Raw genomic sequence first — 25029 nt, forward strand, 5'->3', positions numbered from 1 at the left:
TTGTTCCGAGTTCCCGTGGGAGAGGCACTTAATTGCACAAGATGCAGTGGCTGTCTGTGCCCGCGTGTTAAACTATGGCCTATATATAATGCATCCCATCTCGGCGGAAAGGAGGAGGGATGAGTGGCGTGGCCTCTGTGTGTTGTGGCTCTTCTGGGCCCGCAGCCCTGCTGCTGTCCTGCTGCTGCTGCTGCTGCGCAGGCGTTTGTTTCCTGAAATTGTTGTGCGGCGACCGCAGAACCGGAGCGAGTTGTTCAAAATGATAAGTCTCTCTCATTCTCTCTGTCTCTCTCTCCCTCTCTCTCTCTCTCTCTCTCTCTCTCTCTCTTTGTCCAACGATGGCCACTGCACAGTGCTTTTGAGTAAACACACACTAGTGTTTTTTTGCTGGGTGTTGTGTGGGGTGCCCTGGTGTTGGATTTCCTGGTGATGATGGCTGTGCTTGCTTCAGCCATGCTTTAGTAGGGTTCCTGAGTGCTCTGTCTGCGTGCGGTGTCATGCAGGGCTGCTTGGTGTGCCTGGTGTGTTCACTGTAGGTGATTGCATTAAATATAGTCGTCACACTGGGATGTGCTGCATGGTGTATGTATGGCATAAAGTGCTGTTCTGCACATGTGCATCTTGATGGATGGTGCTGTGCAGATGCACGGAGCTCTGTGCATCTGCCTTCCGTCGCAGAGAGAGAGCGAAGTCGAGGAAAGGGATTAAGGCAGATAATCCCTCGTCATCCAGCTGCTAGGCGCGCCAGCCGGCTCTGGGGCAGCCTAACCAGCCAAAACATGGCCTACCCCGTAGCCCTCACCTCCACAAGGCCATCCCCCTCCCCCTCCCCCTCCCCCTCTCTATACCCTCCCTCTCTCCAGAAATGCCGTCCGTGTTGACGTGTTTACTCTCTCCCGTTATCTTATGGGATGCTAAAAGGCTGGTCCGTTGCGTGTGAGTGATGGATGCCACTCTGCCACTACAGCGCTTAAAACTAGTGCAACTTCAAAATCCTTCTTTGCCAGAAATCCTCTTTGTATTAAAACATTGATCCCAAAGAGGCAGAGTGGTGGATTGTGTGCATCGACTAGAGGAATAACTTGTTTCATTGTTTTAAAGAGCCTTGAGACATTGGCCGGGTTTCCCAAAATCGTTAAGAAGCTCTTAAGTCCTAAGAACTTCTTAGGAGCGTTCTTAGAACATTCTTACAACGCTCCTAAGAAGTTCTTAGCACTTAAGAGCTTCTTAACAATTTTGGGAAACCCGGCCATTGATTGTTAAGAGAGCTATATGAAAGTGAATTGAAATAATTTTTTGATCAATTTCATTTTTCGGACTACAGCAACACATCTTGTCAAGTGTACTGTACGTGTGTAGTTTATTAGAGGTTACTAATATGTCAAGGTATCTGATCAAGGTTGTAAAATAGAGTGACCTCCACCATCTCAAGGGGAGCATTGGTGTCGATGGTGGCATGCAGGCAATGCCTATGTGGAGGAATGTGTGTTTGAGCGCTGCAGAGATGCGCCTACAGTATGAAAGAGCAGCTGTGTAATGACATTAGAGCATTCCTGCACCATACTAAGAGTTTAGATATGGACCATGTAATTCCATCTCCTTGAGTGAGCTCTGCAAAAACACTCAGGAGATGTTTCAAATCAATCAATAATGCACAGCTGTTTCTTTAGTGGTCCCCCTGATAACCAGACTAAACAAATTCAAAACCATAATAATTCCATTTTAGGTTATGTCTATTCCACAGATGAAGCGCAGCGAATTAATGTAAACAACTTGCAATTTTAAAAAACAAATCGACTATTATATGGACTGAAGACATACCATGTCTACAGTCGCCAATAATGTTTATGAGTTACAAACCATTGTCCTAAATATGGCTTCTTCTTCAGATAAATAGTTGATAACACTTTAAAAAAAAATTTTTTTTACATTTTTCCCTTTTTCTTTTTTTGAAGTTATATTTTGGGGTCTTTTGTCTGACGGGATAGAGAGCAGTGGGAGGGAGGAGGGAGAGGGTTCAGGAGATCACCTCTGGCCAGAGCCTGTTTCCCTGCGGGCACTGAGCCTATTCTGAACTATGGCTTCCCTTCGGCTGAAAAAAAGGTCTTTTGTTGGCTCCGTACTGAGGTTACACCAGGTTTTGTTTTGTCTCTGAAAATGAGACTGAAAACAAAACACAAAATACCAGACAATGACAAAACCTCATGTGTTCTTCATGGTCTTTAGGCTTCTGTGCATTATTATACAGTAAAGCGTTTTCCTGCGGCAGCTGGAGTTATGAATACATCTCTCCTCACTGACCATATGTTGCACACTCCCCTCAGGCCACCTGCCTAATGCAGCCAGCGCTCTGTTATTTTCAGAGGGGCATGTGTCAGCACTATTTTACTGTGAAAGACTCACTTAAATAGTGAACGGCAGGGGACACACTGATTTCCATATTCGTTAGCGCTCAGGACTTGTCGCCAATTAACCGTGCTGCGTGTGAGGATCGTGTCAGAGGGCGCACCCCCCTCTGCCAGTGGGCGCCGTCGCGCTCCAGACGAGAACCCGTACTTCAGCTGTCGAGCAGACGCTCGGTAAAGCTCACAGTAAAGCACCCCCCCCCCCCCCCCCAACCCCCATATTTCTCTGCAGCGTTGGCAGTTATGATGTGATATTTCACACGTCTTCTGTCCTGCTGCCTGCAGTGTGTGTTGCCACAGCTGCCCCTGCAAAGCTGGCTCTGGGTGTGGGAGCTTCAAATGGCAACAGTCAGAGGCTCATTCTTAGCATGTCTCACTCTCAGCCCCCTTCCTTCCTCTTCACTCTTCCCCTCATCCCACTATCTCTCTCCCTCCTCCCTCCCTCCCTCTCTCCTTCTCTCTCTCTGATGCCCATTTTACCATCCGAGTCCCCTCTTGCCATCCTCTAACCCAGAGTAATAGAGAAGATTGCTTCAGCAAAGCTCCTATTAACCCTGTTTGATCTGTGGGCATGCGAACCAGCCCTTGCCTTCAGTGACTCGGATTCCAGTGGTGGTGGCACAGTTTGGGCTAAGCCCATTGGCGCATCATGTTGGCTAAGAAGATGCTAGTGATTTAGACGTGTTATGTGAGAATCGTGTGTGGGGCTCAGACGGGAAAGACTGCTGTTTGTTGCATCCCAGACCAGTGTGACTGTGCTCACGCTCCTAATCTCACAGTAAGAGGTTCTTATGTGAAATCCTCTCCTAATTGTTGTGGTGTTGTATGTGCTAAGTGTTGCTAAACTCTCAATTTGGGGGAGAGTAAGTGGGTTGCTAACAGGGCATGAGAGATTTAATGACACGCAGGGGAAAGCAGACATTAGTAGTGGAACCAACACACACACACACACACGCACACACACGCACACACACACACACACACACACACACACACACACACACACACACAACTCACGTACACAGAGAAGTCAACCCTAAGCTACCCAACCCTAACCTCAGCAGAACGGAGGCTTGTTCCCGATGGAGAGGTATGGCAGGCAGTCCGACCCCAGATCAGACCAGGCCTGCCGCGCACGGTTGCCCATGACCGCTCTCTGGCCGAGATGAGACGAGTGGAGAGTGACCAGGAGACGCTCTGACCTGCTCTCCAGACAGAAGAATAACAAGACTCTCCACAAACGTGTGTGACGTGCCGGGAGTGCTGTCAAGTCATTGTTTGATAGGCAGCTATTTAGCATTAACTGGACATGGTCAATGTTAAGCCTGTCAGAAATGTAAGAATGTCGGCTAACGGCTACTTTTGTTGGCTTTATCTTGCGCCCACGCACTCCAAGGAATTCTGGCTCTCTCGTTTCCACATTCTCTTGCTCTCTCATTCTCTCTTTCTCTCTGTCTTTCTCTCTTTATCCCCCTCTGACGTATACACACACACACACCCCTTCTCCCCATCTTTGTGTCCGTATTGTTAGTGCAGGCGGGGGACAGCTGTTCTGCGGACTGCTGTTCTGTGGTGCAGCCAGAACGGAAAGTTTTAATCCCCTCTCTGTGTTGAGCCCTGGTTCTCTTTTTTTGTCTCAGTCAGATTATGCAGATGGAGGATCATCCACAGGTGTCTGTGTGTGTGTCTGTGTGTGTGTTTGTGTGTGTGTGCGTGTTGGACTATTTTGCATCTTTGTGTGTGTGTGTGTTCGAGAGAGAGAGAGAGAGATGGAGACAGAATGTGGCACAGTATGTGTGATCATTCACACTATATACACAAGACACAAGATTGAGTTTGTATTTACAGACACTGTGCAGATATGTGTGTGTGTGTGTGTGTGTGTGTGTGTGTGTGCGTGCCTGTGTGTGTGTTGTCACGCTCTTCAGCACACAGGGGCTGTGCATGCATGGCTGCCCATGAGAAGAATATGTCCTCTCCTGTGCAGCACCTGTAGCCCCCAGTGTTGATGAAAGCGCTCTGACCTCTTTCTCTTTCCACCCCCCCCCCCCCTCTCTCTCTCTCTCTCTCTCTCTCTCTCTCTCTCTCTCTCTCTCTCTCTCTCTCTCTCTCTCTCTCTCTCTTTCTCTCTCTCTCTCTCTTTCTCCTCCTCTCATTTCCTCTTCTCCTCTCTCGCCGCCCATTCCCATGATGCCTGTTTCCTCTCCGGAGTTCTGTTGTGCTGCCCTTTGACCCCTGGGTGCGGCCCTGCTGTTCTGACGTGTTAATGTGTGGCGTAGCGACTCTCTACTGACACCTCCCCAACCTGACTCAGAGCCAGAGCCGGGCCGTATCTGGGACAGGGGACCCTCCCCCTGCTCCTCTTCAGTGGGCACTTCTCAGAAGGTGGGGGTTGGAGGATGGAGCTTTTGGAAGGCGTGGGGGGTTGGGGGTGGTTGGGGGTGAGACTTTGGGATGTTTCCCAGCAACAGATGGACTAGAGTCAGACGCCTGCCACAGATGGGGGAAGCTTGCCCAGTCTTTTTCTCAATCACATCCACAGACAACACACAGACACACACACACACACACACACACACACTCACGCACACACACGCGTGCGCACACACGCACACACACACACACACGCACACACATACATTTAAACAGTCAGCCAAGCGGCAGCACCGTGTGTGTGCTGACAGCATTTGACCCCCACACGCCTGTGGCCCCGCAAAGGCCAGCCAGTCAATTTAATCCCCGCCTCGCTCTGTCAACAATACTGAGCGGGCAGTCAGTCAGAAAAACCATTTCATTTGCCACATTTGGGTGATAGGGATACGCTAACACAAACACACAGGCAGATTACTGACGTCCGCCACCGCCGCCAAACTGGCCCTCAGCTGTCATCTGAACAAACAGTTCCGTCATTTCAGGTCGCAAGTGTCACCGAGGGCTTTTGCCGCGTCGTAAACGGACACGGCACGGCGAGGCCTGCCCCTATCCCATCTCCCCCTGCTGTGGCCAAACCCAGAGTGCTCCGGCTCATTAGACGCCATTCTGGCTCTGCAGTTGCACTCCAGATCGACTGGATTGCCCTCGCTGCTGTCGCAGCTGCTGTGCTAAAAGAGCTGTTTTTTCGGCGTGCCCCAATCGAGATAAACTAATGACCTGTCTGCTTCACTTTAGCAAATTAGCCAGTGTTTGGACAGCTGACTGGCACATTTAGGGGCCTTGTGAACGGCTGCCTGCTGTCTGGCCTTCTCTGGACCTCGCTGGCCTGACAGGACAGGCGATTCGGAGGGACACGTCCTCAGGAGTTTGCTGCGGTCAGATGTCAAAACCAGATTAGAGTGATGTGAGAGGATTGATGTCTTGACAGTCTTGAAGAACCACTCGCTCACAGCCCTCTCTACCTTTATCTCTCCTTCTATCCATCTCTTTCTTTATCTATCTCTTTCTCTCTCGTTGTCTTTGTTCTTACTCCCTCACTCTTTTCTACATGCGGGCTGTTGATGAGAGATGTAATAATGAGCTGTAATTCAGTACTGGTCATGCTTACACGGCAGAAACACCTACAGAAAGACCTACTGTGGAATTGCGTGAACTGCTGATTCACCAGACACAAATTGAGTCCAGCAGACAGCTTTGTACAGGTTATTTCCCCAAAGAAACTCACTACTACTCCCCTGGCCTGAGGCCTCCTATATCTCTCTCCCTCCCTCTCCCTCTCTCCCTCTCTCCCTCTCCCTCTCTCTTGCGCTCTCTCTCTCTCCCCCCCTCTCACTCACTCTGACTAAGCAAAACTGTTAACAGGGCGGTCACCTTTTGTCCCACAGGGACCGTTTTCAGATATCCTGTGCATCCGTGCATTCTTCCGTGAAATGTAAGAAGGGTTAAAAAACCAGCGGTTGTTCGGATTTCAGGCGTTTGTGATCGAGAGCTATATCGGTCCCCTCTCTCCATCAGTCCCCTTGGAGCTGGGGCGAGAGGACACGGCTGAGAGTGCCTGCAAAAGTCTATTAAGTATTCATGGAAATACATCCCCGCTAATGGGCGCTACAGCAATTTTAATTATTGATGGCCTAATTGACAGTGGCTGTCTTCGGGTCACACGCAGAGCCGCTGAACGTACACGTTGGAGCGTGTACGTCGTCACTCACGGCAACCCTTCGCCGAGCCGGTGACAAAAATCTCTGTGTCGCTTTATGTGATGAATGAGGATGGGGCAAGCGTCCGTTAATTGGTGCCAACACACTGCGCGGTTTAGCTACTTAGTCCGGCGGGGCTGAGACGAGCAACAGCGTTCCCACGGGAGAGCTTGAGCGGAGCGGACTGTAGCCTGCCCCTCCGGCGTGGCGGAGTGGAACGTGCTCAAATCCCGATCTTGGCTGCGACGGTGTTGACTCTAATCCCTTTACCGACTAATCCTACTTCTCGGGTCGGAAGACACTTAATTTACGAATCCAATTATTTTAGGGAGAGAGCAAGAGAGAGAGAGAGGGAGAGGAGGCTCAGTCGATATTAATGTCCAGTGGTTATGTATTGCGAAAGAGGTATTGAAGTCTCGTGAATGTGTTTCTTTTTGCCCTTTGGTCGTCACCATCCCCATGGTTGTTGTGCGTGCGAAATCAGTGGCTTTCCATTGTGGCTTTGTCACTCAGCGTTGCTGAGAAGTGGTTGAGGTGGCTGTATTCTGACATGTTCGTGTGCGTGTTCATGAATAATCCAAAAACCTGCCTCTGATGTGCCTGAGTCAGTGCTCTGCCTCTCCTCTCCCCGAGGTGCGGAATTCTGACTAAAGCGTGGCCTCTGAACTCTGAAGGCTGCATCACATTAGCCTCACAGAGCGCTGACTTTGAAGCGTCCTAAGGACGGGAGAAAAAAAAACGTGCTTCCTGTAAAAGTTTGAGACGGACTTGCAGGCTCGAAAGTATTGATGTCTTTGTTTCTCCGAAATTACTTCCATTCCTCGTGCATTCGATAAAGGCTTTTCTATTTTTTCCTCCAGATGGTCAAGGAGTTTCCTTCTGCTCTCAAAAGCATACATTGGTATTCCATTTCCTCAGAACTCCTCCACCATACAAAGTAGCCAAGGCAGCCCGTTCAGACTAGATAGATTGGGAGATCAAATTTTTGGCCCTGGCTCTATCTGCCAGACTTGCCTCTCTGTTCCCTAAGTGCCAGTCTATTAGATGTTGCTGGAGACAGGCGCTGCCGTGCCCTGTGCCCTATTGTAATAAACTCATGCCAGCCAAATTAGACGCTAATGAGGGGAAGCCCTCGCCCAGCGCACACCGGGCGGGCGGGCGGGCGGCCTCCGCCTTCTGGCACGGTCGTCGCTCATCAGATTAGTGCAGTTATTACGGGATGCTGTTGCCCGCCGGCTAGATGCCCATCACAAACCATATTTGTCACCGTGGTTTTGAGGGATGGGGGATACGGGAGGACACTGAACAGAGGACTGTCTTTTCGCTGGACATAAAGACATAAACCATAAACAGAGGAGAGAGAGAGAGAGAGAGAGAGAGAGACCGTGACGGTCAAGGTTCTGGTTGTTTCAAGGCTTGATGTTCTATTGTCCTATTTATCAGCCTTGTGAAATCCTCTCAAAGAGCAATTTTTGGGTGGATTTTAGGAGGCAGATTTTGATATAAAAAGAAATGAGATGAAGAATTATCGTGAGCCATTTATCAGATTTTAAGAGAGGACAACTTGTAGACACAAAAAAAAACATTGAAGGCTGATTTGTTATCAGTTTTACTCATTTGTCCCCTGTATGTGTCCCTTTTTGTCAATGCAAGTACAGATTTACTAGGCTTGTACTGTACATCATATGAGGATTACTAAAAACTAATAAAGTTGTGGCAAATATGCAGTGAAGTAATGGATTTGTGTGCACCTGAGAGGCTGGAAATTGCAGTCACACATCTTTTATATGTTTGTGCCATATTAAATCTGAACGTGTCTCAGCTCATAACCTCACTGTCATGTGCTGTACGTGTGTCTTTATAACACTATGTGCAACAGCATTCTGAACATGTGTTTCTGTTCTCCTTCCCTACAGGTAAGTCCATGTCCAAAGTGACCTTTTCTGCTGTTGGGTGAGTCAGTGGCAGCCAGCTGTCATGCACTACAGTATCCCTTCTGACATTAGGTCGGTAATGGCCCTCCCCTGCCTCAAAAGCACTACACGTCCAATGCACTTCTGCTCAGTTTCCTCGAGGTACAATTTCCATTCGGATTTGAGAGGAATAACACTTATTGGAGCTGAAAATATGGATACAAATGATGTTCTTCTTTGCGGTCACAATGCGCCATGGAGAAGCACATAAAGGGTGCAGTAACCTAGAATGATAACCTGTTATCTTTTGCTCTCGATGTAGATAGAGCTAGTACAGTACGTGAGGTAATTAGGAAAATGCGTTATATACTCTGTGGATAGCAGTGCTTAATATATTCAATGCCTGTGAATACAGCTGATTGTAGCAAAGAGAAGCCTTTAATACTCATGTCGATTTCTCCAAGAATAACACCATGTTGTGGAGTACAGCAGTCTCTCTGTCTTCTGAGCTGTCATGATTTTATTCCTCAAATCAGTGCTGCCATAATCTCCTCGGGATATTAAGTGGGGGTACACAATGTAGTTGTGTGGAATAGTATTTATGGTTTCAGTTACATGTAAATGAAGAAGGATGAAGTGTTTCCAATCTCCCTGCATGCGTAACATCGATTTCCGCAAGTCTGTGGAACACTCACTCAATCAGTGTTAAGGTCTGAGCCACAGATATTAAAAATAGCACTGGGGACATGTTTTTGGGTTCCTCTCTGGTAAGTGAAATAGGATTTGGACAGTGTGTGAATGTGTGTGTGTGTGTGTGTGTGTGTGTGTGTGTGTGTGTGTGTATGAGTCAGTCCTGCCAGAGTCAGTTAGAGATACAGGTCAGTAGAGATGAGTCTGCAACCTTTCTCTTTCTCTCTCTCTCTCTCTCTCTCTCTCTCTCTCTCTCTCTCTCTCACACACACACACACACACACACACACACACACACACACACACACACACACACACACACACACACACACACACACACACACACACACACTCTCTCTCTCCCTATCCATCTATCTCTCCTTATCTGTGTTCTGCCCTGAGGGCTCTCCTGGTGATGGAGCGGTGCATTGTGGGTAGTAATTAGCTCGATGACACAGAGGCAGGGAGGGTTGCTGGGCCGTGTGTACAGGTCAATCAGCTGTCGCCAGGGGCCCAAACTCACCAGACACTGACCCTTATCTCTCTCGGCCCGTCCTGCTTTCCGCACTGTGGCTCTGTTGCGTGTCCTCTCGCTCTCTCTCTCCATCCACCCATCCATCTCTTCATCCCTCCCTCTCTCCATCCTTCCCTACCCCATCCTGTATCTCTGTACCCGCCCCCCCCCCCCCCCCCCCCCAGATGTACTGGTCAGACTTGAGGGGAGGGCTGTGCTGGACTGTGCTGGACCGTGCTGCATGGCCTGGGGGCCACCTCTGGGGCTTCAGTTCTTATCAGATGGTAAAAAGGGAGGCATATGGCAGCGAGAGATGAGAGGCACTGCGGGCTCTCAACCTGTCCGACTCCATGCTGCCCGTGATTTAGGTGCTGCTGCTGCTGCTTGTGTGTGGTGTGTGTGTGTGTGTGTGTGTGTGTGTGTGTGTGTGTGTGTGTGTGTGTGTTGGAAGTGACCTGAGAAGAGTTCAGAAAAGAACTGAGGACAGAGTACTGGCGGGAGTGAGACAGCCAGAGAGTCTGTGAAAGAGAAGAGAAGAGAGGAGTGGTGAAGTGCTGGGAGTGGGTGTGCAGGGTGAGCTGTCATCCCGGCCGTAGCGACTCCAGGCTGAGCACCCCTTTGTCATGCAGCACAGCTGGAGCCGGGGTCACCAGAGACCCCCGCAGTCACGCGGCCCGCCCTTCACGCTAACTCTCGTTCACCAGAGACCCATGTCGGATGACATTTTCGCTTTCGGATTCGAGAGTGAACAACGAGAGAAATGTTGTGGAAATCTGTGTGTGCCTGTGGAAAAAGTTAAGATTCTAGGGAGGTTAAAATGGGAGAGTGGCAAGTCCTTGACTAAAGTTCGGCAAATCATAGCGTCTGCCGTGTGTGAAGTGTTATTGTTTTGAGACATACCTGATCCTTGCTTGGACACTGAACAGGCCATGGCGAGCTGGGTTTTTTTCCATTGCAAAGCAAGATTATTTACAGTCCCCAAACGTAAACGCTCATCTATATTCCACTTTTTAAAAGATGGACCCTTCCCAGCTCCCTGGTGCACCATCAACCTACAACGTCCTGACATGTTTACATGAAGGTACGAATGCCTGCGTCTGTGTGTGCGTGTCTGTCTCTGGAACCTCCAGTGCAGTGCTGTGTCATTCCGTGATCGTCGTAAACTTACCGGAGCGGCTTGAAAATCCGTCAGCGGACAGCCTCGAATCCCAGGAAGAAGGCCTGGGGGGATTTCATTACCAGCGGCTGCCGTGACGACCAATCCGCGCCCCAGCCTGTGCCGAGAACTGCTTAGTATTCATGGAGATGGAAGCGCGGCGTAATGCCTTGATATATATGTCATTGTGTTTACATCATCTGTGCGTGCGGTGCCTGGCATGAGTCATTTCGGCAGGAGGGTCAGCGGGTGTATGCCGTGCGTCTCGAGCTGGCGTGCAGCGGGCATAGCGGCGCTGCATTCCGTTTCAATTTGCCGCACTCTGTGCGAATCGCCTGAAAAAAAAAAAAAAAAAACAGCACTGAGCAAAAATTTCTAAAACGGTCTGCGCTTGGTTTAATTTTAGAAGTTTTGGAGTCAGATGCATCGTACAGTATTAATAACTTCTCTCTGGACGTTTAGCGCATCTTCACGCAGCCCATTTAATCCTTTATGTCCTGGTGGTCACGGGGTACAAACCATCCAGCCGTCTTTCCCAGGGAGGCATATAGCCACACATGTGCCGTTCCTCTCTTAAATAATCCAATAATTTGTTTATTCGGTCGCTTTTTCCATTGTCGCTGCCTGGCGCTTTGATGCCGGCTCCAAGATCTGACGAGTGCTCCGAAGGCTTCGATGACAACATGTTGGGTGGCCTAGTTTCCCCCCCCCCATGCCTCTACTTCTACTACTCCCACATCACAGGGAGTTTATTCCTCCATCGCCACGGCTTCGCCCGGAGCCCAAATCCCCCCCCCCCCCCCCCCCCCACACACACACACACACACACACACCCCACCCCACCCCTCTCCTCTCCTCCTCAGCAGGGGTGACTCTGCAGGGGGCCTGCCATTGGCCCACATACAGCTCATTTACATTCATGGTGCAGAGCAGATGCCCTGGCCAGCTCCAGTCCACCTGAGCCAAGACCGCGCAGCTCACCCCTGCAGCAGGCCAGAGAGAGAGACCCGAGAGGACCTGGACATCACCAGACACCAGTCCTAGTTCTCAGTCACTTTCGCAATCCATGGACGCTTAAACTGTCGGTCAACCCAGAAGATACTGAGACGTTCTTCAGGGAAACAATAAAGTGTGAGAAAATATCACCATCATATCTTTTTTTTGTTGTTGTTAATGTCTTTTGGTCAGTAAGTTTCCCTCGTGTCGTTTAATCTTGTAGTTATTCACGTCAGAAAGCACTGGGTGGTCTTGCACTGGCGAGCTCTGTGCAAACATTAACCCCGACCCCAACACCTCCTGATCCCCCTCAGCTGCCCAGCAGTGGACGCGCTGGAAGGTTATCTGGGTGTGACTCCGCTCGGTCCTGTGGAGAGAGAGCGTAGAAAAGCTGCAACCGTCAGCAGTGATCCCAGCGATAGCGCCCGGCGGGAGCACTGGCAGCCTGCTCGTCCAGCGGACGTCCCCGGCCATTCAAACCCTCCTACGCACACCGAATGGAGCCTCTCCATGGGGGATATTGTGTGTGTGTGTGTGTGTGTGTGTGTGTGTGTGTGTGTGTGTGTGTGTGTGTGTGTGTGTGTGTGTGTGTGTGTGTGTGTGTGTGTGTGTGTGTGTGTGTGTGTGTGTGTGTGTGTGTGAGTAAGTGAGCTGGAGTAGAAAATGCCTTCACCTCTGTCTGATGAGATTAGGAAGAGAAGAGAGGAGAGCCAGTCCAAACAGCACGTGCACCAGAGAGAGGGGAGCAGAGGTGGAGGGGTGGAGGGGTGGAGAGGTGGGGGGGTGGAGGGGGGCTCTGGGTGGAGGGTCATGTTCACACCCTTCCTCCAGAGTGTGGAGGCGTTGTTTGTTTTGGCCCAAGTCCACCGCTCTCGCTTGTCATCACAGCGCGCCGCAGTGGAAAGAGAGCAGAGATGAAAAACTCCTTTTCGACTTGTCGAGACTTACGGGAGGGGAGTTAGCTTGAGTTATGGCTCCAGGCGAGAGTGGAGGGTGAAAAAGAGAGGAAAGGTGCTTAAAATTTAAGAGACAACACGGAGAGGAAAACCGCCGGGGATGTGAATGCATCATGAAAAGGCCCGAGGCTGATTTCCTAATATCGTCAGGTTTTCATGGCTATAATGTGATTATCTCGGTTTATGTCTTTCGACTTTCGCTGCATTGGTTGCACCACAGCGATGGCCCTATACGTCAGCCCTCTGCCAGATAGATAATGGGGTGCATGTCGGCGGAAAATGCCGATCTCGGCAATCTTTCACATTCGATGTCCTCATGTCCCCTCGCTCAGGGTTTGTGGTCGTTGGCGTAATGGTGCGGTTTTTGTCGAGGCGAATGCCGAGCGCGTTCCGCACGTAAGCCTTGTCCAGGGCAGATACCACCAGACCAGACACTGCCCACAGAAACCTCGGGCCCAAGTGAGCCATCCCGGTTTTGGCAGAGGCGGCTCCCTGTGGCTCCGGCTCCGGGATTCGGGAATGTCAGCGCCGGCATCAGCGCCTCTTATTACATTAATGCTTTTCCTGGAAGCGGCCTTAATGGCGTGGGCGGCTCGGGCCCCGGGCAGCGCTGGCTCGGCAGGAGAGGAGCGGAGAGGAGCGGACAGAAGAGGAGTCGAGCGGAGAGAGGAGAGACACTCCGCAATCACCCAAGGCCGCAGACATTCTGCTGATCCGACTCGAAACGCGCGCGCTTCAGTCTGTCACTCCGGACAGAGAACTAAGGCCGCAGTGTCTTCCATGATCACATTTTCATCCCACACGGCACCCATTAGGAACGTGCACACATGCAGCAATTGTTCCGCGTTAAAGAACAAAAGGAACACGACCAAGGTCACATGAGGTATCCATCATGCCCTTTTCTCGGCACTTGTCCTGGGGCGGTGACTTGCTAATTAATTACTGTTGTTTACTGTGTCAGCATGTTTGAATGGGACCTCTTGTTTGATAGCCTGTGGGTGTGTGTGCTCTAGCAATGATTAATGGTTAGCAGTTGTAATTACAGTCAGTCATTAAAACGGATGAGCTTGTCTGCTGCCAGTCGACGGCACGTTCTCCGCATCCACTCGCCATGTTCCACTTCAAATATCTTTCTGGGAGAAGTTCTAGAAGAACTGTCTCTGCTCCTTCTCAGGCATACAAGGGAACTATCTCTAAGTGCTTATTCTCTGGCTAACTTTCTGTCTGTCTCTTTCCTGGCTCGTGTTCTGTTTTCTGTGAGTGTTTTTCGCCCTTTCTCCCAGGTCACTCAGGCAGAGAGATAACCCTGCTTGCTGGTTCTTGTGGTTTCACTCCAGCGGTTTGGTTGAAATAACCTCATCCTTCCTTGCACACAATAGATGCTGGCAGGCAGTCGCGCACACACACACACACACACACACACACACACACACACACACACACACACTGTCAGCATGATGGATAGACAGACAGCAGACCGGGATGGCAGGCTGTTGTTTCGGTGTGAACTTCATGGCTTATGCGGAGTGATTTGCACTGCGATGCTGTGGTGCAATGCCGTGAAAAGAAGTTAGCGCAGCTGTGCCCTCGTTAAATTTAAAACACACACACACACACACACACACACACACACACGCACATACTCATAAACATTGTAATCATTGCTGCTCTCTCTCTCTCTCCGTGACATGGAGACAGTTGCGGACTAGACGGCTGATATCATTTGGCATCTGTAGAGTGCTGTTATGGGATGGAAAGAGATGAAATGTAGCAAAGACTTTCATTTTCTGCGCTGGTAGCTGACAGCTGTTGATGGGTTTATTGATGTGTCTTTATGCAAAGGCAGCTTATTTGTGTGTTCATATTTGGACTGGAGCGAGTTTGTTTATTTGTTTGTTTGTTATGTATTGTACTTTATCTATGTACTTTTTTGCGTCAGTGTACCATTTTCTTAATGTGGACATAAATAAACGGTTATGGTGTGTTGGTGTGTATTTGCAGGTGCTTATGTGTAGGCACTTACTGTATGTGTATTTGGTAGATATGTGTATATGGTAGTAGTAGATATGTCCATCTTATTTCCCTCCTGGCTGGTTTGTGTACTGTATGTGACAGTGAGCAGCACGGTTGTGTTCAGCCTGGAGACAAAGCTGCCTCCTGCATCCTTACTAATCCTCGTCAGCCTTCTCTCCTCCGCCTCAGCACCTGTTCTCTCTCTCTCTCTCTCTCTCTCTCTTTCTTTCTGTCTCTCTCTCCTTTTCTTCTTATTCCCTCAAGCTGCTTTGTTCTGTCATGGTGGCAGACCTACTTTTCACATTCACACTCATACATACCTTAAAGGAAATCCATTCCATTGTAGTAAAGGGAGAAAGAAAAGTTCCTCAGCTTAATGTGAAAGTGTGGAAGAAACTGGTAGAAGCATTGGGGCTATCAGCTTTCAACTGAAGCAGACCTTTTTCATTTGTTTTATCTCAAAACACCCTTTACTCACAAAAATACCATGTGGTACAAGAAGTCGCTTAGATGTAAATTATTCTAGTTTATTCTAATCAACGTTCCTCTTGCCCGGTAGCTGTCTGGTCTGCTGTATAACATTTTTTATGGACAAGTAGGGCTTTAAACTTTTTAAAGAGCTTGTGTAAACCGCATAAAGACCATCCATCACACCTCTGTTTTGGGACTGAAGGCCTGCAGGATATTCAAGCTAATCAGTTACTGCGCTTGCTGAGAAGTTAATAGCCATAGCCATGCCCTCGGCCCTGTTCCTTGTCATGCTCCACTTTCCGTCTGACACAGAAGTGCTTTTACAGATATGTTGCACAAACACAAGCACAGTATATATAGCCTATATTCTTTTCATTTCGGAATCAAGCAGCCCTGTCGACATGGGAAACCATTTCTCATGGAAAGAAAAACCCCCCTAGACAAAAATACAGCACTATGTGACTCCCGGCGAGCTGGAACCAAAGTGCACCTGATTAGCACACTCAGATCGTCCGTTGAAGTGGAATAATATTGATCATGTGAGTGGGGAGCGAGATGTAAACAGTCAGCGGCGGCCGGAGTGAAGAACAGAAGAGAGTCTGTCTGTCTGAAGCCCGTCCTCAGGAGCAGCAGAGGAGGGAGGGGGAAAAAAACCGACAACCGAATAAAAAACATAAGAAGGCCGCGCTGGGAAGCCGTAATTACGGCATAGCATTTAGGTCAGCTGCGCTCATGTGGCCAGACGTGTCAGTATTGATCATGTAATGCTGTTTGTTTCCAGAACATTCACTGGTACACATTTGGTTTGCGTTGCTGCTATTTTTGGTCTTTTACATATCTTGTCTTGGCCCCCACCCCCCATACCCCCCTCCCCCGCGTGATCCATGTATCAGGCTGAGCAAGCGCTTGCCATATGAAATCATGAGATCAGTCTTATTTAGTTAGTTAGTGATGCGTTGCTACAGTGTGCCGGGGGACAGAAAGTAGACGATCGTGAAGGCCAGCATACCTACTGTAACTGTGTTCCTGTCTGTGTCTGTGTTTTTGTGTGTGTATTTGTGTTTGTGTGATTCTCTCTCTCGCTCCTTTTTTCTCTCTCTTTCTCTTTCTTTTTCTTTCTCTCTCTCGTAATGTGACTGTGCAGGTCTATGTGTGTGACTTTGTGTGTGTGAGAGAGAGAAAGGGAGAGAGAGAGAGACTGCGAATGGAGAGATATGTGAGTGGGAGAAAGAGGTGTTAAGAGAGCGGGAGAGGGAGAGCAACCGGATGAAGACAGATAGGCCATCACTGAGGAGGCTGGGGAGCAATTTACAGATCTGTCTGCTAGCCTTGCCTTGCCGCAGAGAGAGAGGGAGAGAGAGAGAGAGAGAGAGAGAACAAAAAAAGAAAGGGAAACAGGGACAGAGAGCGAAACATAATGAAAAGACAGAGAACACAAGAGGAGAAAATGACAGGGGAAGAAAGGACGTAACAATAGGAGAGAGGGTGAGCCACAGAAAGGCCCAATCTCAGCTGGAATTATCCGATAATGGTGGAAAATGATTTAGGCTTAGCGGCAGCGCTACGGCGAGCGCGTGAATGGGTTCAGTGCCAGACGAGGGGGCTTATCCAGAGGAGGGCCATCAGTCACAGGCTCCCGGCCCACACGTGCAGGTGGAGATAGCGGCTCAGACACAATGACCAGGCACTGGTGCCATTCCCCTAGTCCAACACCCTGTTCAGTTACACAGCTGAGTACATTCAGCCTGCCCCAAATGTGGAAGAAGCCCAAACAGGTCTCTGTTTAAGCCAAACTTACACACACACACACACATTCATAAACACACAAATATGCTGCCATCCCTAGCTGTGGGTCCTACCCTTTTTCCTGGCTATGTTCCACGATGATTAAATGCGTAGTAGTTTTGTTCATCAGCTCACATTCAGTGTTATGATATGAACTGCTTATCTTGTATCTATCTTTGCTATGCCAAGTATCTTGATTCTTGATAGTGATCTTTTCTTTCACACTGTAAGTGGAAGTTACATGTATAAATCCTATTGAGCGAATAATGTTTAAGTAATAAAGTTTAAAGGAATTATTCCATACTACAGTAACAGATTCAAGTTAACCGTTAGCACAGTGTATCTCATTTTCCTCGCTCCACACGAAGCAGGTATAGGAAAAAGCACCCCATGACTCCCCATCACTCCGCTTCCCTGCCTCTTTATGGGTCTGCTAATATTAGCCGCGTTATCCGCGCTCGACTGCATTACCCTTTAATAAGTCATAAAACCGCCCCGCTATGATAGCCGTAAATGTGTGTTTAATCTCGTCGCACCACCCTCTCTGCACAGGCCGAGTGTCTCTCTCTGGATAATTCATGGCGCTAATGATTTCATTTTTAATTTGGCAAAAACATTTTCTTCCAGACTCCAGAGGCCGCTCCTTTAGTGTGCTGAATTATTAAAGGGTGAGGGAATGTATATTTCATAGGGTGGTGATTGGGAGGGGTTCCTGTTTTTTTTATTTTTATCATTTCTCTTTTTCGGCAGTACTGTGTGCTCTGTGAGCCGACCGCCATCCAGACTTTATGTGCAGCTTGTGTGGAGCATCTCTCCCTCAGTAGGCCCAATGCTGAGGGAAGCAGTTAGTGGTGTGTGTGTGTGGGGGGGGCTGCTGGTTCCTTGTGGTGAGAACCTGCTGGGAGACAGAGGTGCTGGAGGGGGCAGGGGGGGGTGCTGGGGTGGCGTGTATCATCGGTGATCAGGCCCACAGTGTGAGGGAACCTGACTCCCAGACGGCTCGCTGTAACAGCCCCCTCCCCACCTCCACCCCACCTCCACCACCACCGCCATGGGAACGCTAGGGGTTGTAGGCTGGGCGGACTGGGCTGGCTATCGACCGCAGAATCAATCCCCTCCATCATTCATGATGCATACACAATCATTTGTGACTGTGTTCTCTCCTCTCTCCCTCTTTCTCTCTCTTCCTCTCTCCCTCTCTCTTTCTCTCTCTCTCTATCTGTGTGTGTGTGCGCGCGCGTGTGCGCACACATGTAAATGTGTGTTCATATTGGTCTTTATGGCATATGTGTCACATGCTAATGGGTGATGAGAGGAGGATTTATCGTAGCATGTGGGCCACCTACATAGTTTTGCCCACACATTACACATTCAACTCCGTTCAGGCAGACGGTTAGAAATATTTATAGCCAGACCCTCATAATCCTTCCTTGCTTAGAATAGTCACAACATTTTTATGTATTGCTAAACAAGGCTGATTGTTATTCTCAAATGAGAACATTTCGATATACTGTAGAATGATTTTAAACTGAAAAGGCAGTGCACTGTTGTTTAATGTAGAGTTCTTCGTCACTTTTCCATAGCTGACAGTATCTGTAATATAAGTTTAAAGAACTGTTCATCTGATTCCAAATAGATTCCAAACAGAACTTCAAGAAAGGCTATAAGCGTACTTGTTTGTAATGTATGTTGATTTGACATCAACTTGAAATGACTAATCCTTCTCTAAGTTATACAACACAAAAATCTCCATAAGGATGAGTGATGAGTTGAGTTGAGATGATGAATCTCCATAATGTGTTGTATATATCTATGTCTAAATCATTTCTCCCAATCAGTAAACAGTTTATTGAAAGTAGAATGAATTACATAACTTGGATAAAACTGGAAGGATTAACACTGCGACTGGATTGGATGCTTCCCCCAGGCCAAGTCTGAACAACTGTTTCTTGCTGACTGGCGTGCCATTGCTTTTGATGTCTTGCTCGCGTGAACTGGCTCTGGGCTCTGAAACGTTTCCAGGGATTCACTTTAACCTCAGATTAATTAGTTAGGATTAAATGCCTCCGAGGTGTCCTTGTGCTTCATACATCAAACTCAGAATTTGCAACTGCCTTCAATAATAATGCCGTCTGCCAAGTAACTGTGACATATTAATCATCACGTCCAATCAGCAAGGCGTAAAAGCATTACCACGTGTTGTCAAAGTTGTTGCATTAGCCCCAGTGAGGCCTGTGCCACATTTCGATGTGTTATCATATATAATACACTCACACTGAAGTTGGCACACGCAACTTAGCGAGAGAAATGCACCCCTAAGCCCTGAGCCATGACAGGAATGCTTGAGGTTGAGAACGTCCTGAACACAGAAAACACTGGAGAGGGAAGAGGAGGAGTGACTGATCCCAGTATGCTCTCTCAGTGACACGAACAAATTCCACCAGCAGGAAAACAAAAAAAGACTTTCTTTTAACCCCCGACGTCTGGCCCTCTCTGAGGTACCAAAACTAGGCCAGCTTTTAAAAACAAGGCGAAAAGTTTGAAGTTTACTGTCACCGGGGCTGGTTTTTTTTTAATTCTGCTTGTGACTGCTTTTGGCTTTTGTTTTGTTGCTCCGACAAATCTTGTTGGCCCAAAATGTCAAACGATCCGCTCCTTTTTCCTCACCTGCGCACTCTGCTGCGCCCCGGCCCAAGATGCACCTCGGCGGCCCTCCTAGAGGCAGACGGGGGGGGGTCAGGTCCCTGGGGGCCCCGCGAGGCCGAGCGCGGAGGTGGAATGCGAAGAGACAGCGGGTCGCGTCCGAGGAGACGGCGCCCGTGCCCACACCCTCACGCCCAGACGCTCTATAGGAGCTTGTGGTTGTCAGCAGAGGAACATGTAGTCCGTTCCCCCGGAACACTCTGAGTGCATCACGGAGGTGTTGGACTCAGTCGGCTGGAAAACAGGACGCCCGTGGGGAGAAGTGTCTGGCTACCGTTTGTAAAGTCCAGTATGGAGTCCAGTATATGGTCTAGAGGACATGCCGGTCACAGAGAGACCAGTGAACATGGAGTTAGACACAAAGGAGCTGTCGACCTGCCAATCACACCGCAGAATATTGGGCATTGTCTCCACAAGCACCAGTCACAACACGGAACACTTAGTTAGAGTAACAAACAGGAGGTGAGGCTGAGGGTAAAATGGAGGTGGCTGGAAAATGTAAAGTGAGCCTGAATCCATCAAGCTTTAAAAGCTTTAGAGCTGTTAGCTTAAGCTAAAGTCATTCCATACATACTCCCAAGCTTTATTTGGTCCAAGCATTGATGTCAGCAGCAAAAATCCGTCTCCTCTTACTGTAACCAAAGCCTCGCACAAGCAGCCTGAACACGTCACCGGAAATCAGAAGATGAATTTGGAGTGGAAAAGAGATTGCGTCTTTTTCTCTCCCATGTGAATTTTATACACATCAAATGTTTGTTTTCTTTAGGCATATTAGGGGAAAAACAGATGTCAAAACCAACAAGAACAAAATCTTTTGGGAAATCATCCAGCTTTCCCAGTTTCCCAGCTATCCCTCTGTCAAGGATGCTTCTCAAGTCTCCCTTTATCAACATCCTTCTGGATTGTCTGCAGAGACTACACAGGCTGTTTGTGCTTACAGCACGTCTGACACAGCCAGAGCCACTGTAATTAGTGGGAGTTTGTCTCATTTAAGACATTTCAGCTAGCTTTTAACAAGCGGGAGGGAGCTGAGGGGGGAAAAAAACAACAATAAGCTGTTGATGAAGCACCCCGTAGCTTTGTGTTAAATCGCACCCGACATGGCGGGAGAACTTCCTCCAGAACAAACATTAATTAGACATGCCAATCAGCGGAGCCTGTAGCTCAAGTGCTTGTTAATGGCACCTAATGACTCTGTCACATCGCATTATTCGCAGCATTTTGCAGAAGTCACATCTGTAAATATTTTTCTGCACACGGCACAAAGTGCATTTTAGTCACCACGTTGCGTCGCATTTCACTGCGTGTTATTTATATTTCTTTTGAAATCCGTGCCCCTCCAGATGTAACTGAACATCTCTGAACTTCATTTAAACTTTAAGGTTTTTTTACCCCCTGAGGAGCATTAGTTTTTAGCATACAGACCTCGCGTGCTGTAAAGTGTGAAGTATATCCCAGTGGTGGGTTACGAGCGACCTTTACATAACTTCGCTGAGTCACTAGCGACTCATGAGACTAGCGGATGGGCGGATGAGCTCAGAATAGCTGCCATCCCGAGAAAGCAGCACGGGGGGCTCATCTCGTTGCCTTGTTTCTTTTCGTGTTCGGTTTTTTTTTCTATGCATGGGAACTCGCAGCTCAGGTGTGACATCTCACACTTCCAGAGAAGGTTTCGTCACGCCTGCTCTCAAAGGTGTGTGTCCGCGGTGAGTCTAGCAGACAGACGTCATCCAGTCGGGTTCCTGTTTAGTATCTCCGCGCCTGGACTGAAGTTGCTGGAGAAGTACACTTCAAATGCTGCTCATATCGATTTTTGACTCTGAGGAAGACGCTGTGTGTCGAAACGTGAAAGCTATTTGTTAAGGTCGGGCCCTTCCCTGAGTTCAGTCCTCTGTCGTGGCCCTGGGCCTGCTGCAAGCACAGCTCATATGTTGCTATGTGGTTGCTTTAACTAGACCAAACACAGACCAAATCATTTGACCTTAAGTTAGAGGGAAATTAAAAAGGAAACTAAATGAAAACATGGCTTCTTCTGTGGTAAGCCATACCCAAATTGCGACACCAGAAAAAGGCCTTTAAACAAGCAGAAGGCCTTATGGATGGTTTGCACGTGGAACCGGCAGGAGTCTCACACGAGGTATGTATCTCAGACGAGGTCAATTGTCCCGCGGCCGTGGGAGTTGTAATGTGCTCGGCCACATCTCAAGGGACCGCGGCCCCATTCAAGCTCCGTGTTTGGGGAATTTTGGGCCCTTTCTGCCTCGTCTGTGGGGACTGGAGCTCTCTGAGCCGTGGCTAATCAGGAACGCACAAGGGCAGAGTAAAACAACGGCAGCGGCCCTGAATTAAACATGCCCCGCTTGGACAGGCTCCAGAGGCAGCCCAGAGAGTCCGCGACTCTGGCCCAGAACTGGACCCTGTCTGGCCCAGCAGCGGAGTCGGCCTCCTTTTTTGGAGGTTCATGCCGTACACCACACTGAAGCCGAGGTGTGATGTGTTTTGATGCTGACGATCAAAGAGCAGCGCTGATGGCGGGCCACTGGAGGTCTCCTCCCCGTAGAATGGGATAAGCTGCTCATGCATTCAAATTGTGGGTTCACTCCAAACACAGGGGGGGGGGGGGGGGGGGTGCACCACAATGAGGCAAAAATGCATGTGACCAGTGAAAGTGGAGTGAAGACAAACAAAAAAAACTTTTTTTTTTACTGAAGCAGAAGGAAGGACTTATTTAGCTTTTGGTTTTGAATTCCCTGTAGAAAATTCATGTAATGGACTTGTAGCCTGTGTGTTTGGGGACTTCTACTTTGACTCACCATTGCCATTACCACAGAGACCCATCATCGCAAGCAGTGTTGCATTTTGTGTCTTTATCTTGGGCCCCCTGCTGTGTTATAGAAACATCAGGGGCCCCCAGGGCTAACTCCCCCATCCATTCTCCAAGGCAGGAACCCGTATACATCCCCCACTCCTCTCATTCCCTTCACCTCCATTTCCTCCCTCTCTCCCTCTTTCCGCCTCTCTACATACATCTACCTCCTCCCACCGTTCCTGCCCCTGCATTCATTAGTGGAATTTCCATCTATTTTGTGAGCTGGAGTTTGGCCCAGTTCTGCTTGTTTAATGAGCCATTAGAACATAATCGCATAATATGGGACTATGATATTATCATTACCTCGTAATTCATATTCCCATGGTTGGTGTGGAATTCTGAATTCTGAGTCCCCTGAGCAGGTTTTCCTGCTAAAGCAATCTGTTGCATTCTGGCCAAGGTTGTCTTGACAACCTCTGTGCTCTCAACCAATGGCGTTTTTAGAGGAGAATGAATGAGAGGTTTTCACTGATGTCATTTCGCCGTCTCAGTCTCAGGTTTATTCATCTCCGCTGATGACCAGCTATTCTGTGCTTGACCATTATAGACTCTGCGAAAGCAATAGAAATATGGGCCGATTTTTCTACAAACAGTCTCTTTTGCTTGCTGAAGGACAGAAGCTTGACAGTGAACCCTGTGACACTATACAGAAGCACACACACACACACACACACAAACACACACACACACACACACACACACACACACACACACACAGACATACACACACCATTGCAAGCTGATGATGGGGGTGCAGAGAACCATGGGGGAGTGCTGGTGCGGAAAAATGCCCTTTCTGCTGTGTGTGTGTGTGTGTGTGTGTGTGTGTGTGTGTGTGTGTTTTCAGTGGTGTGCCCTCTGCACACTTGGATGCGTCTGCATCCCCGATCCAATACCATCCCCTCCTCCCCTCCCCCACATCTACAGAGCAGGGTTGAGGAGTCTTTGGTCATCATCGGGGATGGGGGAGAGAGGCTGAAGGAATCTTTGGCTGGACTCACTGAGGTGTAATGGGATCTGATTAGGTGGGAATGGGGTTGGGTTGGAGCAAGGCTCTATTCGCTATACCTTTATATGAAGACTGTCACCTGGAGACACACACACACACACACACACACACTTACCCTCCACTCTGTGACACACTCGCACACACATAAACACACACTCATACACACATCCTCTCAGTCAGACACACACACACACACATACACACACATAACTCACCCACTCTGTGACACACTGACACACACACAGACAGACACACACTCACACACACACACACACACATACATATAAACAGGCATGCACACACCCCCGCAAAGGTACAGTGGGACATCAGTCTGACAGCTTGTCCCTCTTGCCGTCTCACACTTTGTCAACAGAGGCTCTGAGGCTCTCAAACGTCCATCTCTGAGTTCACCCATCTCTCATGCTGAGCCCCTTGGCCTGCTTATTAGCGCTCAGGTCAGCTGTTAGCATCGAACCATTACTCGCTTCCACCACAGACCACAACACTGCAGTCGGCCGCGGCCTGCGCTTAACGAGGTCAGCTGCTCATTCCTGCCCTGGTGACGCTGATGATGTTTGACCTCCCCATGTTTAATAAGAAGTGCCTTCACACCCTTAAGGCTGCTCGCCCTGTAAACGGCAGCCGTGCTCCAGTGGCTTCCCAGCTGATCGGACCGCCTCGCCTCGGCTCTCTGCTCCGCTCCTCTCCGCTCCGCTCGGCTCACCCCATCCCCCCAGCACATGCCTCTTGCCATCTCGCCCTGGCTGTTGTGGTGAAGAAGCGGCGGATGTTCAGTTGACCCTTCAGCCTGGCCACAGCTGTCTCTATGGGAGTTGACCACTGTCTATCACTCTGCGGGATATGCAGTGGAGCGTTTCCTATGCTGTATAGGAAGGGTTTGCTCTTTAAGGGATTTGGTTGGTGAAAGTAAAATACAGAGATAAAGTTATGTCATCAAAAAGGATATACCTTGAGAGGTCTCACATGAGCGATTGTCATCATTGTGCTGTATGTAGATTTGTTTCAGTATTCCAATCATTCCAGTTTATTTCTGACTTTGTCTTGTGAATATGATAATCTTGAGCTTAGAGTGGCTCTTCTCTTTTCTCCTGTGTCATTTACCCATGGACCTATCGGCCAGGCTGTATTGTAAAGGCTGTGCTGGAACTGCTATTTCATACTGCCATCTGGTGGTGAAGATGGGAACAGTTTGGTTTGGAGTTCAGTTCTGTATATTGGTAGATCACAGTACAGATCATGAGGGTTTTAGTGCATTCTGGCGTGCTTCATAAATAGAACTAGCTAAATGAATCAATGCTTGGTAAAAAATACTTACTGTTTGTGCCACTTAAGAAAAGCTATCTGATGAATACCACAGCCTTGTTTGAGTGTGGGGGGATATGTGAGTGTGTATGTGTG

The 25029-nt window shown here is 48.8% G+C and overlaps 1 protein-coding gene across 2 annotated transcripts in view; it reads left to right on the forward strand.

Moving 5' to 3' along the window:
* sash1b (SAM and SH3 domain containing 1b) overlaps positions 1–25029 on the forward strand; it is an 81530-nt gene that overhangs the window by 26980 nt on the left and 29521 nt on the right. The window lies entirely within an intron of this gene.

The sequence above is a fragment of the Sardina pilchardus genome, chromosome 20, assembly GCF_963854185.1.
Source record: "Sardina pilchardus chromosome 20, fSarPil1.1, whole genome shotgun sequence".
Taxonomy (NCBI): domain Eukaryota; kingdom Metazoa; phylum Chordata; class Actinopteri; order Clupeiformes; family Clupeidae; genus Sardina; species Sardina pilchardus.